Source organism: Corvus kubaryi, unplaced genomic scaffold (genome assembly GCF_017639235.1).
Source record: "Corvus kubaryi isolate FWS band 111438036 unplaced genomic scaffold, C.kubaryi_AGA036_p1.0 37354, whole genome shotgun sequence".
In the NCBI taxonomy this organism is placed as follows: Eukaryota; Metazoa; Chordata; class Aves; order Passeriformes; family Corvidae; genus Corvus; species Corvus kubaryi.
In genome coordinates this window covers 14,234,289-14,246,738 of record NW_024581116.1, presented here as the reverse complement: position 1 = coordinate 14,246,738, position 12,450 = coordinate 14,234,289, and the positions used below count along the sequence as shown (strand labels likewise).

At 38.7% G+C, this 12,450-nt stretch overlaps 1 long non-coding RNA gene across 1 annotated transcript in view; it reads right to left on the bottom strand.

Moving 5' to 3' along the window:
- Positions 1-488: 488 nt before the first annotated feature.
- The window catches only part of LOC121666998, a 180,226-nt gene continuing 168,264 nt past the window's right edge, over positions 489-12,450 (bottom strand). The window contains exons 11-15 of the long non-coding RNA XR_006016872.1: positions 7,636-7,737; positions 4,293-5,390; positions 3,420-3,488; positions 2,872-2,948; positions 489-2,775 (exon numbers count right to left, since the gene is read on the bottom strand). This is a non-coding gene — a long non-coding RNA (uncharacterized LOC121666998). The remainder of the gene's footprint in view (positions 2,776-2,871; positions 2,949-3,419; positions 3,489-4,292; positions 5,391-7,635; positions 7,738-12,450) is intronic.

Sequence of the window (12,450 nt, the reverse complement as noted above, 5' to 3'; positions counted from 1 at the left end):
TTTGAAAATATGTTTTTCCTTTGAAATCTCACTGGCAAACTTCAGGCATCTTCCCAATGTAATTTTAGAGTTTACTGCTTCTGAAGCTATGGTCCCAAGTGAACTTACCATGACAAAAGTAGCATAGGACAAAAAAATTGCACGTTTTTAGTATAGAAACTCCGTGGAAAGAAACTCCAGGCTAGTGTTTGGACATAAAGAAGGAAGTGTTTTTTCACAGCAGTACTTGAGATGTGTTTTGTCATGGATATCCATTCAAAATAAAAGCCCCATGAGTTTGCTTTTTGGACAGTAGGACATTTCATTTCCCTTTTAACAGAAGGGATCATAGATCAAAGGAAAGCAGCCAGGTGGGTCAGAGGGAAAGACCAGCATTTCCTGACCCTATTACTTGTTTACAGATAAACATCAGACAGCTGTAAAAGTGACAATATGTTTTCACAAGAGCAAGAAGGAAATAGAATTGAAAAAATCTAAAGAAACAGAATTATATATCCAAATTTGAAATTCTTGAGTTTGTTTAATAATGAATGTTTCTATAGAGATTTAGAATATTTTCAATATTATGTCTCTATCATTTATTTGTATTGTCTCATTTATTAAATTCAAATGAAAGGAGTTTTTCTCTATAGAAGGTCTAAAGAAACCAAAAAGTCATCTTTATGTAGTTTGTAGTGACTTTGCAGTGAGGGTCTGCATCAGACCATGCTACCAGATCATCTCATGCAACATAGAGAGCAATGACATTTGCACACTGTAGAGTTAGATATCCCATACTGAAAGGCCCTGACTGCAAATTCAGCATCAAGATTACATTAAACTCCTAAAATATGCTGAGTGAGGTTCGGTTTCTGAGTTTGTTCCTCCCTTACATTTCATGTGGTATATTTCTCAAACAGGGAACCTGCTCATTCTCTCTGTTTACCAGTAGATAAAGTAGAACTGAAAACACTGTGTTGTACTGGAACGTGAAGAAGTTCAGAGTTCAAAACAATTGCTTGCTACAAAAAAAAGGAAGGCCTCTCCTATGAAATCTATGAACTCGAAACAGGGATACAGAACTAGTCGTTGCCAATAACTTTAACTTCATTTATCTATATTTGGCAAAAATTGTGCTGCAGCTGGAGATGAAATGCTGAGCTAAATAACTGCAGCGACGTGAGCTCCAAAACAGCAATTACTAAGCTGTGCTGCCTTGTGTAAGATTTTACTTTTATTTATTGTATTTAAAGAAACTCTCTATCTATGTTCAGTACAACAAGAACTGCCTGATCAAATAATGCCTGATTGCAAGGCCTCTCGGCTCCACTGTCAATATAATTCAGTGTTTAGTAAGGAAAACATGTTTTTCATGAAGCCAAACTACAATGCTGTGCATGGCAGTTTTATCATTCTACATACCTTTACATTGTCTCTAATTGCAAGGAGTAACTCATATTAAACCTAAATTTGGCTTATCACAGACGATGAATGTATTTTTTTCTTACTATTAGAAAAGCTAATATTTTTAAAAGGCTAAAAGAAAGGGGCACACAATCCCTTTCTTCATGGTTATAAGAACAAAAAACCCGTATTAATAATGTTGTTGGAGGAACTGCTCACCATCATTGTTTCTTTCATCTATCTTTTTTAAAAAGAGAACAAGGAAGTTGGGGGCATGTTCCAGGTGGATGTTTTTGTTCTCAAAAGAGAAGCCCAATTAGCTGTAATTATGGGTGATCTGTAGTACTAACTCCACACGTGTCTACTATCACAGTGCAGCCTCACAGTGGCCTCTCTCTAAAGCACTTCATCTAGGGACATGTTGACATTTCAGAGAGAGAAAAGGAGAAAATTAAGTGACATATGAGTATTCTTCTAGTTGTCCAGGAAAATGGATGCTGACGCCATAAATCTAGCTCCTTCCCAAAGAGTTATGTGACTGAAATAATATCACAATGCCAGAAAAGCTGACTAATTGTCTGGATTCCAAAACTGACATAATTTTTCCAAGATGACATAGTATTATTAGTAGTATCCAGTCCCTCAAACAGTGAGTTTTGTCCTCATTGACCGTATTTCTAACTCTCTTCTCTTTACTTGCACAGACAGAAATCCTGATAGAGACTCCTCCCTTCTTTCAATTTCTTGGTCATTCTTGAGCTTTTTAACCCTCACAAACACAAATTCTTTCACTATCTGTCATTTTCTAGATGCAGTCAGCAGCATTTCTTTGGGACAAACATTTCTTTGGGACAAACTGCCTTTCAGCAGATGGTTCCCAAACATTTAGGGCCAGTGGATCATTGCTGTTCTTCAAATTAATCAAAATTACCCAGCACTTGTCTGCAGACCATCTCCCATGACTCAATTGACTGACCATGAACCACTGATGAATACAAATCTACTGATCTATTGTATGCAGAACTGGTGACATTTGGTCCTCATCATCTGCATCCTGGAAGCACCTCAGTCAGAGAAAGTAGCCACATGGATTATAGTAGGTCATATTGTTTAATTTCTCACTAACTTCATCAATGTTAGATTTTTCTGTGCTTAGGGAGAACCAAGCTGTATGTTTATATGTCCTGGAATACTTCTATATCTAGTTCAACATCCTGGCAAAGGCAAGAACTGGAGGTTTGCCTCTTGTCACCTCCTCTCAAATTTTGGGCCTGCCTTGTTTCATTGAATAAATCTTAGTCCAGCACTATACATACAGATACATCTTTTGCTCTTATTTTGTTACTCCAGCGTAGATCTTGTGATTCCATCCTCTGTTAAATTGCTTGACTTCTGGATAGAAAGGAAGGAAAAGCAAGGTGAAGCAAGCCAAAGAAAGGGATGCAAGTGCTGTACAAATCTTCAGAACTTTTGACGGAATTTATCCACCTTTCATTAGTGGATATAGTCTGTCAAAGCCTTGCTTCTTTCTTCATTTATCCATACGACAGGTCACTCTTGCAGTTCTGTAGACATAATGTAGAAATATTTCAATGTTAACCTACAAAAAATCACCACCAAAATCATCTACAAGCTATAGTTGTTCTCATAGTACTGGTTAGTATAGGAGGCCTTTCAGAATGGAAGTGAGGCATCGCTAAGCACATGCATCTAGCAGCCATTTGCACCCCTAGATCAGGTCTGTTGGATTGACTGGGAAGCTAATTCCAAAGTCCCTCTAACTTGATATTCCAGTCTGAACAGGTCAGTGATTAGCTGCTCTTCTCAGCCAGGTCCTTGTACCTTGAAGGACATGAAAACCACATTGCAGTTTACTCTTCCTTTGCAGAGTCACTAAGAGATGGCAGAGTTAAACATTTCAACAGACATCATTTTAAACTCAGTAAGCCAAATGAGCCAAAGCATTCCAACATCAGTGCTAATGCTTTTAAAATACAGTTTGTTTTTTGTTTTTACATCAGAAAGCTCATACTTACATGGACATCCTGCTGAAAAGAGAGACTGCACACATATTTCCAGGGTAATCTAACTTGTACCAGAGGCTGCTAGGGATTAAATGACTGGATGTTAAGGATGTTGACATTCTGATATATGGCTCTCTGCTTCTACTTTAACATCTTACAGCCATTGCACATGTTGAATGTTGTTTGGGCTGTGGTGTTTCAACATAACACAAAGCAGGAACTACAGCAACATATAATTTACAATGGAGAGTCTACATTTTACTTTCACATATAGAACACATAGTGAATTCTTCCTTTTAAAGTAAAGTTTCCTTGTCCATTCATCACACACCACTAATCACCACCACTTAGGCATCTTAAAGAAAATGATGTACCATGTATCAGAAAAACTGACAGGGCAAATGACTGAAATTGAACACATCTGTGCAAATTGTGAAGAAACTGCAGGACTGTTAAACAAACAATAATAATGGCAGTTACATTTCTTTTCTAAAAATGGAATCATTCCCCTGCAATTTACAACAGTTTTAGTATTTATGCACCTCCACAATTCTTCAAACAACTATTCTTGAGTTGTTCCAAGGCCTAGACTGTGGTTCTGTCTCTCTGGAAAGATCAACAACTAGACAAGCACATAACAAAATAACATCCTGACTAACTCTTTGTGTTCAGCAGGATAATAGCACTCAGGAATCTTCTCTTTGCTAACAAGGCTACGTTCTGCTTCAGAAAGATTTTCGTGCACACAGATGATCGTACTTATTCTTTGCACTGAGATCTGCCCTCCATTATCTAATTTGCTACCTTTTATATCTTCTATTCCATTCTTAGCTATTAAATAGGAAAGACTATGGTGTTGAAACTTGTGTTAATGTATATGATTACCTTGGCAATGGAATTATTTGGTATCTTCTTCTTCAAATTGCTGATATGTATTGACTGTTCTTTGTCCTCTACAGAGTTTTCCTCCTCTGGGCTACAGTGTCAACTCTTTTGTTCCCAGTTCCTCTGTAGTAGACTGGACCTAAAGTCTGTCACCTCAACAACCACTCAGATAGAGACACAAGAAAATAATAAGTCTTCTAAACCAAGGAGCTTCTTCTGGAGCAGAAAGCATTTCAGCTGAAAGTCATGTGGTAAGATATAGGCAGCTCATAGTTTTTCCCACTCCTGCCTCAAGTAGACACTGTGCTTTGCCCTTGTAGAGATGAGCATCTTCATTCACATGGGGTGCTGACATCCTGTTTTTGTAAGTTAGCTGCAGTGCAGGTAAATTACTGTCACAGCAGTAAGGCAATTCCCATTTCCACACTCTTCTAATCTGCCTCTGCCTCACTTCAGCTCTTTATGCTGATTTGAGACAGTAATTCTTTCATTTTTATGCCAGCTGAGAGCCAGGCTCACCAGCCTCTGAGCTTATGGTGTATCACCTCTGTGAAGCTCATGGGTTTTTTTGTTTATACCACAGAATTCACTTTCACCTGTTAAAAGAATAACTTAGCTCCATACGTGGGAACATCCTGCATATTTCAACCAAGCATAGCATTGCTGTCATTCTGGCCTGACTATTGCCAGTGACTATTCAGACACAAGACAGTGATAAACCTGATACTGAAGCTAAACTGTCTTTTACAAGGAAGTGCACTATTGATAGCTTGTAACCTGCAATCATTTAAAAGGACAAGCAAAATCATATTGGGCGCCATGAATTGTGGTTTCAGACAAGGAAATAACTAAGTATCTCATATTATTTGATAGCAAACATTTTCTGAAGGGAAACTATTGTCCTAACCTTTCTAAATAAGAAAAAACAAAATACATGAAAAACAATTTATGAGGTTTACACTAGACTCAAGGCCCTCAATTTTTATTTGGATGGTTGGCCTGTTGGGACTTTTTCCTTGTTATGGAGATATTTTCTTTCCTTATAGTGAGTGTGATATTGTTAATACAAAAGGATATACTGTTGATAGTAGATCTGCCCTGAATATCATTCAACTAAATTTAGCTATAAGGTCAGAAATAAAAGTTACCCTGTTATTAAATCCATATTCTAGCACAAACACTTTGCTAGCCCTTTTCTTCATATGTCAGACAGAAGCTGAGGGGAGACAATAGTGAGGGACAATAACAATGGAGCCTCATTTGTCCTAAAACATTGCATTAAACTTAGTTTGTAATTTTATTTGCCAAGCTGAACTGTTTTCCCTTAAATTCCCAAGGGCCACCTGGTGAATCAAGAGTATGAGAGTGAAGATTAAACAGATTTCCTTTCCTACACTTCCACTCAGGTGAGGGGGAAGGGCTCCAAAGAACCAGAAAATTTTAACTGCATTTTTTTGAGGAAAAAAATAAAAAATTAAGATGGTGTCTTTTAATTTGCTAATTAACAACTTTTACTGTGGAGAATACTGCCAAAATGGTTGCGATTATTTGATAAAGATTCATTAGAGAAGAAGAAAAATAGAAATTAAAGGAATGAAGATCTTAGATAATTCAGAATGTTCCACTGAAGCCAACAGAGCCAAGGATGCAATTTAGGGTGCATAGTTTCCAAATTTTTGTTTCCTGTATTTTCACATATTGCCTACTAAAGCAGTCATTTCTAGAAACTCGATAGGTGCTGTGGGCTGATTATACGACAAATCAAGATCAGGTGAAATAACACACAGCATTTGCCAAAAAGTATAATTTTGAGAATCCTGAAATTATTTCTGGATTTGCAGTGAACGAGTGCAATAAGGGTTTGAGAGCTAGATGCTGATAATGTTGCTATCTATGGCTCTCCTTACTTAGTCTCTTCCAGTTATTACACCTCTACCCAGACACAAGAGACTGGTTCCATTCTGTCCTTCACTAAACACAGTTTTAACCCAAACCACTTTTCTCCAAAGAGAAGGTCCTAGACATTGAACTAGGCATTTAGACTATTCAGGCACTCTCTACTGTTATTTTAATATTCCTTGAGTTGACAAGAAAATAGCGCAGTAGCCTAGTGGCTACTGAGCCTGTAGACTACCTTAGCCTCAGGGACTGTTCTGAACCAGTCAAAACATGACCTGAATATTTTGTTAAAATCTTTCATTTTTTCAAGCAAATGTCTTAAAAAGAGACTGCCAATCAACCTAAACACTAACATCCTCAATCTGGTTTTGGTGATGTCTCACATTAATTTGTTATTTATCAACCCAGTGAGTAAATCACAGTTTAGCCCAGTGGTTAGGGCGTTGCTCTAAGAAACATGAAAGTGGCTTCTCATCCTCTTCCACTGATAAAGTCATTAATGCAATTGAAACAGTAATGACTTAAGAGCATTTTTACCAGATGGCTCACATTTTCTACTATGAGTAAGACACCAGGATTCAGTCTTTACTAGGAGAAAAGAGGGAATGTCTCCCACACTGAATAAGGATCAATACTCAAGGTAGACTGAGCATGGAGGAAGAAGAGAGGTAAAAAGGAGATAATGATAGAAATTACCCTGTCTCAGGTCAAATAGACAGTAGGTTAAAAGTGGGATTAAAATTCAATTCCTGTCAGCTGGAACACAGACTCAGTTACTACAAAGCCTTGCCTGCCCTCACTTCTTTTACTGCTAGTTTTCCTACCTTATCAGACACATTCATCAAGCCACTTCAGGTCACCTGGCTTTAGAACCTAAACGTGCATTGACAAATTGTCGCTAAGATCCATTTCTGGAGACATTTCTTCCTCTTAACCTGGGATAGGCTTTAAGATGGTTGAGGTGAAACATCCCTCCAGATTGCAGTGTTTGACTAAAAGAGGGGCCTGTAGTGATGAGACTGAGCTGGCATGACTCCATTTCAGATGCCTCAACTATACAAGAGAAACCTCTATAATCCAGCTGCCCTGTCCACGTACAACACCTGTTTGCCCTACAGAGATATCATGATAGTTACTGCATGTTCCAAAATCTTCAGAAAAGGTATCAAATACTATTTTCACCGCTTTGCAGTCAGATTCAAATTCATCTATAGGCTGCTATTACTCTTCAAGTCTTAAGAAACCCATCCTAAATTTTTACAGAAGTTTCAGTTAACAATGAAGCTAAGCTCCAACAACACAGTAACCATCCTTAACAGCTGGCTTTTTTAATGGCATCCAAGACAAAGAATAGAAAATGTTTCAGTGATGCTGACCAAAGAGATGTGCCATCTCTTCATGAATAAGAGAAGGGGAAAAGCACTCCACAACTGAGCATACTCACCAGCTGGAAGAGAGGGAGAGGCAGCGGGCAGGTGCAAAAAGCCATTTTGGGGCTCTAGCTGGTTTTCTCTGTATTCCAAAGGACAAACAGCAGAAGAGCTTTCTGTGAAAAGAGACGAATCTAGATTTAGTCCAGAAGTGACTAGCCAATTAAAAGGGATAGTATCCAAACTCACACATTTTTAAAGGATTAGGCCCATCACACACACACTGTTTTTCAATATTGTTCTCTGCAATAAAAACCGAGATTGTTTTCTGAACAGGATGCCAGCTGCTTCCTGTTCATGCTAGTAATACATAACACTGCCATTGTATCCCATCAAGGGATCTTCACTCTGATCACCAGCCAGCAGAACAAATGCACTATATTAAGTAAATCCTCATAAAAAGCTACAGAATCGATTGGTGTAATTCAGCCCAGTCACACTGACTTCAGCAACATTTTACTCCAGCTTAGGACCTAATCTGATTTATAATTTATCTTTCACATGATTAACTAACTGTTGTACACTTATACATAAGAAATCCAATTCTATAGGTTATGTGTGGATCACACAGTTAGTCGCACTTATGTATTATGAACTCTCAGGTGCACTTGCAATGAAAAGGTACAAAAACAGCAGAAACCTTCCTGTGGCATGAGCTGTCTTGCTCTCCTTTGCCATAAAGAAGCAGCTCTGACCTTCTGCAACTCTTGCTGTGAGCACCCCCTTCCCTCCCAAGAGGCAATCTTCCCCAAGAAGCCACGGCCCCATTCCATGTAACTCAAAACTGCTGTTACCATGGTTAATATTTCTGACTTGATTGGCACCACTAGTAATTGAACTGCAGTCTCTTGAGCACAGCAAGCTCTATTCATTAGCCTCTATTGTGTCAGGACACTGCATCAACCCACATTATTTTTCTGTGTTAAGGGGGAAAAAATCAGCCATGAATACAAAGTTATGTTGCCACACAAGATTATGCAGTTTTGCTCTTGGATTAATTTTATGAAATGAAATAAAATATTGCACATAAATTTTATTTATGTCAATAACAGTGCAATATGGGATAAGGCACCTTCATTCTGACCACATAATATTATGTACATCTAAAACCCAAAATAGTTTAGTATCAGCTTTATAAGAAAACTTTTGGTTTCATCACCATATTAACAAAACCTTTGCAGTCTCCTGTCTCATTTTCTCACAGTTTATATAGAGTTACTCTTTATATGAACTTGCTGGTTTGAGTCTATATGTGGTGGAATGTTATATAAGTAATGAAAAGAGCAATATACCAGAAGGTTTCCTGTATAAGGAACAGGACAGATAAGCTTTAAAATGCACCTTCCAATTGCCTATTCAAACCAAGATTTTATATATTTTGTAGATTTTAGTAGATTTTATAGATGACACTATGGTATATATAAAGAAATTAGACCAATTAGAAATTATTTCATAAACCCTGACAATTTTGAGCTGACAGTTTAATAGAAGTAGCCCAAAATATGAGAAATATTTAGGATTCTGATCCCATAAAAACTTCCATAAATTGATAACCTCCAACATCAAGGAGATGGCCATACCAGCAAGTTGTTCCATAATGATCCTTCTGTTCATCCTGCTGCATTTTTATTGTACCAAATACCCTCTTGGTTTCATCTTTGCAAAAGTTCTCATGTTTTGTCTGTTTTATTCCTTTTTCCTGTCTCCCTTAGACAGGACCATGAGAGATGTCTGAGAAATATTCATCGCATAGATTCTTTCCCATGGGGAAAAGGGAAAATGAGAAGACAGTAAGAGAAATGTAGGTGTTAAAGAAAAAAGTTTTGCTTTACTCCATCAGCCTTCCTTGGCATTGTGAGATGGATCTTGGAAAACTGAAGAGTTTGCAGGACTTCAGAAATGTGAGCTAGAGAAAGGTGGATGCAAGAGAGAGCAAGAGACACTGTCAGATACAGACAGCGGAGAAACTGCTTCTCATAGTAGCTTGTTATTAAGTGGAGTAAGATATTCTTCACACTCTCAATGCCAAGATTCTCACCTTTCCACAACTTACACTCTGTCTTGAAAAAGCAGTAATTTATTCCAAATTTCTTCAGTTTCCAGCCTCACCTGAGTCCACTGTATTATGTAGAGACAAATATAACAAGTCACACAAAACAATACATATTCTAGCAGAGACGCACTCATACAACACAACAGTGCAAAAGAGCAGCACTAAGAGATCTGCCTTCCCAAGGTCACAGGATGGATGGCCCTGTCAGTGGTTCTGACCTGTTTCAGCTCTCTCTGAGAATGTTCAGTACTTGGAACATCAGAAAAATCTAGTTGTGTCCCATTTTACACAAATTATTATAGAAGCACACAAAATTGGTGGCACTGTATATTTAGATCCTTTTCCATAGCATATAGATAACAACACTTATCTTTCCCTTTATTATTGTAAAACTTATTTTGTATTTGCAAGGTATTTGGTTGATAAGACCAGAAGTTGCCAAAAGAAAATTCCTGGCACTGTGAAAATTCCTTATCTGGTGCATGCCTGCTGCTAGGACTGCATATGAGGAGCACTAAGAGTGACAAATAGACTGTGAAATGCAGTGTTAACTGAACCTGCTTCATTTTGAGTGAGCGATTCTCTGATGCCTAATATGCTGATTGAGCCAACCTATCAAGGTTCTGAGGACACACACTATTTCTTCCTTCCCCACATCAAGTTTAGATTAGATGGTCTAATAGATTTAAAGTCATTAGAGAGAGGACTGGCCAGCAGAAAATAACAAAATACTCATTTCTTAAGAAAAAATGGTTAAAACTAATTATTGATCATCTGTCTCATCCAGCAGTCTATGTCCATGCCTACAACCAATGTAGGCACCCTTTGAAAAACCATTATATGTGATCAAGTAATAGTTTTCATAGCACATATGCCAATGGATACGTCTGCAGGCATCAGATCAAGGCCTGTGGCTCTCACAGTACTAATGCATTCACACTTCTGATTACCTCATTTCCCAGCTGTAAGTTGTTTTAAATGTAATCTTCTGTTAATTTGTCTTTGGGCATGCATAATCTATACAGCTACATGTCTTCTTGTACTTAGTTTGCATTTTAGGGTTAAACTGATAACTTGATGCACCAGCCCACACCCAGTACCAACAGCCATGTGCTCCCAGAGCATGGCACACGTGCTCCTGTAGCTTTCTGAGATCTTTCTTTCTTTCTTTCTCCAGGGCTCTATTAGGCAGAGCATTGCCAGCAGGTGGAAGGAGGTGATCCTGCCCCTCTATTCAGCCCTAGTGAGGCGCATCTGGAGTTCTGTGTCCAGTTCTGGGCTCCTCAGTGCAAGAGAGACATGGAGCTCCTGAAGCAGGTCCAGCAGAGGCTACGAAGATGATTACAGGACTGGAGCATCTCTCTTACAAGGAAAGGCTGAGGGAGCTGGGCCTGTGTAGACTCGAGAAGAGGTGACTGAGAGTGGATCTCATCAATGTCTTTAAGTCTCTGAAGGGAGGGTGCCAAAAGGTTGAAGCCAGGCTCTGCTCACTGGTGCTGGGCAATAGGACAAGAGGCAGTGGGCAGAAACTGATGCACAGGAGGTTCCAACTCAATATGAGGAAGAACTCTTATGCAAGGGACCATGCACCAGAACAGGTTGCCTGGAGGGGTTGTGGAGTGTCCCTCACTGTACATATTCAAGAGCTATCTGGACACAATCCTGTGCCATGTGCTCCAGGATGATCCTGCTTAAGCAGGGAGATTGGACCTTATGCCCCACTGTGGTCCCTTCCAACCTTACCCAGTCTGTGATTTCTGCTCTTTCACAGCCTCATCACCATGTGGGATTTGTAGCATTAAGTAGCCCCACAAGTGGTCATCTCTGGTGTGCATTAACTATACACCCTTTGTTTCACAATTTACGCAGTCCTCTTCAAGCTCCTGCTGGGACCACTGCAAGCATATCTCATGTATGAGCAGACTGGTTATTTTCATGCATGTCAGCTTTCATTCTTTTTGTTGGCCAACATGCCTGCTACATAAATAATCATGGTTTAAGAATAGAGCTAAATTCTATTCCTCTGTTTGACATACTGAACTAACTGCGTATATTCTCAGCTCAGCTTTTTAGAGCAGTTTGTAAACAGCACAAAACCCAGATGTGACTCAAAGGACACTCTCATGTAAATATAAAGAGTCGTAATTCAAAGTACGATGTTAAGTTTCAGTAATTCACACCAATTTGAGCTTTCCACTTCAGTGGCAACAAGCATGACCTGACAAATACTACTGTGTAAATTTGTATAAAATTGAGTACATTACAAGGTATTAAAATCATAATAATAGCAGTGGACTTTTCCCTGGAGCCCAGTACATACAGACAGATTTTCTAAAGCGCCTGAGGAATGTAGGTGCATAGGCACTACTGCAGATCAGTGGGATTTCCATGGCTAAATCCCTAGGACCTTTTGGAATCAGTCCCTTGCAATTACTAATTCAGGTACAATATACAGTTATTCACTTCTCTATTTTAATATACATAAAACAGCAGGCTGCATTTGGTCTGATGCTGAGTCACACCTGCCTACGTACCTTTGCAGTGAGATAATAGACGTTGGTAAAGTCATCTCTAATGGGAGAGAGAGCATCTGAGTCTGTCTGTGGTTGTTTATTATCTTTGCTTCTATTCTCTTGGGTTTTTTCTCTTTTTGTTCAGCATCTCCCATTCTTGAGATAATTTTTTCATGTGTGTTTTGATATACACAGAGTTTTTATTCTTGGCCACACACTCTTTTCTCTCTGCATCACCAGGCTGAATTCAGAAGGAATTAGTG